The sequence below is a fragment of the Polyodon spathula genome, chromosome 28 (assembly GCF_017654505.1).
Source record: "Polyodon spathula isolate WHYD16114869_AA chromosome 28, ASM1765450v1, whole genome shotgun sequence".
Classification (NCBI taxonomy): domain Eukaryota; kingdom Metazoa; phylum Chordata; class Actinopteri; order Acipenseriformes; family Polyodontidae; genus Polyodon; species Polyodon spathula.
Window position 1 is genome coordinate 7,042,607 of NC_054561.1, and position 2,779 is coordinate 7,045,385.

General features: G+C 35.3%; 1 protein-coding gene across 2 annotated transcripts in view; it reads left to right on the forward strand.

The window, feature by feature from the left end:
• The first annotated feature begins 441 nt into the window (after positions 1-441).
• The window catches only part of LOC121301842 (band 3 anion transport protein-like), a 26,821-nt gene continuing 24,483 nt past the window's right edge, over positions 442-2,779 (forward strand). For both annotated transcript variants that reach the window (XM_041231480.1, XM_041231481.1), the window contains exon 1: positions 442-547. The gene's annotated coding sequence lies outside the window, so the exon portion shown is untranslated. The remainder of the gene's footprint in view (positions 548-2,779) is intronic.

Consider the following 2,779-nt stretch of genomic DNA (forward strand, 5'->3'; position numbering starts at 1 on the left):
AACACACCAAAAGGATCACTTTTTTTTTTTTTAAGACAGACCAGTGCAAATAGAAAAACAAGTTCCAAAATTTCAGAGAACCCCAGTGTGAGACCCCTTTCATAAGGAGGGAATCCCCAGACAGTAAACAAGGTGACGCCAATGATGAACATGTCTATCAAGATAAGCGTCCTCAGAAATATTTGATCCAAAATGCTGAAACAAATACGGTGAAGCAGCAACAGTTTTATGCTTCTTCAAAGTTTCAGCTCAAAAAGGTTTGGCTCAAGTCCAAGGTGGTGGGTGGAGGAGGGCAGTTCTGGTGGGATAGCCCCCTTGCTTCAAGATGTCCAGCACAGATAACCTTGTTTTCATTTAAAGAAGGGTTAATCTTGCCTGAAGCACCAGCCAGGGTGATGAAGGGGCAAGATTATGGGGGTGAGCGTGACTCAGAGCTTTAGGCAAGGAACAGTTTGGTCACATCCTCGTTTAGGACTCCAGTACGCTGCGCCCAGTCTGTACATTGAGAAGGTTGTCCTGTCACCAGCATCACAAGAAACACTTCTAGGTAAGAAAGCCATGATTTTGCTTATTACATTGTGGCAAAGTTGTGTATTGACTCCAGGTCTTGGCTAGAACTTCGTAGGTTCTTAAGATCTTTGTTTTAGCTCTGTACAGCTCTTCAAGTTGATGTTGTGTTCATTTAAAGAGTTGGCACTCATTGCTCTTCAGTTATGGAGATTTCATCCCAACCTTAATGGTTTCTGTTTCAACAAACAGAGAGGTTTTGTAAAGGATTGTCAGCATCAAGCTTAATGATGCATAGTTTGTACTTTAGTTTCGGGGGCCTGTTATTGTGAATATATACATGCATCTTGTAATACTATGTGTTATAACATGCCTATAAAATATTATAGCAAAAAGTGATGGCAAAGTTGTAATGTAATAAAGAGCTATTATCTCTAATTATAATTTATACTGTAAATAGCAGCATATATATTATCACTATATAATAGATACTTCAACTGAAATGTTACCCATATCATAGGGTCTAAATGGAGTCTCTTCCTTTCTTTCTTTCTTTCTTTCTTTCTTTCTTTCTTTCTTTCTTTCTTTCTTTCTTTCATTCATAGTTTGCCAGAGTTATCATCATCTTTTTTGCATTTGTTTGTTTTTTCTCTGCTTTTCGAAATGATAGTTCTTTGGAAAGTATTTGCTCTTCAGAAGGGTTTAAAATATCAGTCAGGAATCAAAGTAAGCTTTTCGCTGTATCGGAAATGAGGGGGGGGGGGGGGTGTTCTTTGTCTGAATGTATTGCTTTCAGAATGGTTTAATAATCAGTCAAAATTCAAATCTAAAGCTTTGCTGCTGCATAGCGAGGAATTTAAATATAATGGTGTACAGTTTTTCCCAGCTAAAACGTCAATCAAATCCAAGTTTTCTTTTGAGCTAGAGACGCTGTGAAACAAATATGCTTTTGAGATTATGCCTGATTTGTGGTTCTGTTGTGAATTGACTACGCAGAAATGTCTTCATAAAATCAGGGGTGTTTTTTATGTGGGGCTATGGGGGTCCCCAAAACCTCACATTCAATTACAAACCCCACAGTAAACAGATTAAATTACCCTTTATGATTTTTTATATATTTTTATTGCATTAAAAAACATTATTTAAATTTGTATTAATATAATTCAAATTATATTATAGTTATAAAGTATATAAATTCTGAATGAGCGTTTGAATAGAAAATGATCCTTTCTCTACTGCTGTGGAAGGTGTGGGTGGGGTTTCTCTGCATGTCAGTTTAATGTTTCCTGCTGAACAACTGGAAAACGACGCAGCTCAAAAAGCACAGACGCATTTTTTAAATCAAAAGTTCATCTAGTAGATTTTCATTTGTTTGTGAGTTTTTTAGGTATAGATTATATTTTTTTCATCACCATATATAATATAATATATTGTGGTGATCTGTTCAAAAGGCGCTGGATAAAAATAAAATTGAATTGAATTGAAATATATAAGTCATTTAATGTAATTTCATGCAAAAAAAAAAAGATGGATTGATATATCATTTTTTTAGATTGTTCCAATAATGTATATTTAGATTATATAAAGAACAGTGTTATTGTCCCTTTATATGTGTAACGGTAATTTAAGTCTGTTTCAGCACAAGTAGATTTTGTGCATGTTTAATGAAGTCACCAGTATATTTTGGGACTGTCTTTGAACAAGACTGAGCAAGGGTCATTTCTGTAATGAGGCCAGTATAAAAAGGACCACTAGGGTGTGCACTGGTAATTTCTCCCCTCGCCCCCGGCGCAAAATAGTTTTTTTTTTACAGATCTGCAATGGAAAATAATTAACTGGTACACAACCCCTGTGCACACCTAGTGGCCACTATTATACTGGCCTTACCACACCCTACTCAGCTTGCTTTATCTGGGAACTTTATTATCATGTCAGAATACATTACAGAAACAGCAATGAAATATGCTTAGGATAATATACATATAAAAAATAAATACCTCCAAATTACATTTTTTATTTTTTTTACTGTACTTTTGATGATATTTCCAATAATTTTGAGTGTTTCTTATTTTAATAATTTAAACATTGTGTTTGATTCCATTTTTAAATGTTTTTAATGTGACCAGGAAGCAGCTTGTGAGTTCTGGTGGACAGATTCTTTTTAATACACAGATACCCGGGCACTGATCTAGCCCTTGTGGGGAAAGACAATCTGGCAACTGGAGCTGTAGAGGTGAACTCTGCTCAAAACACCTCAATACACAATATCTAT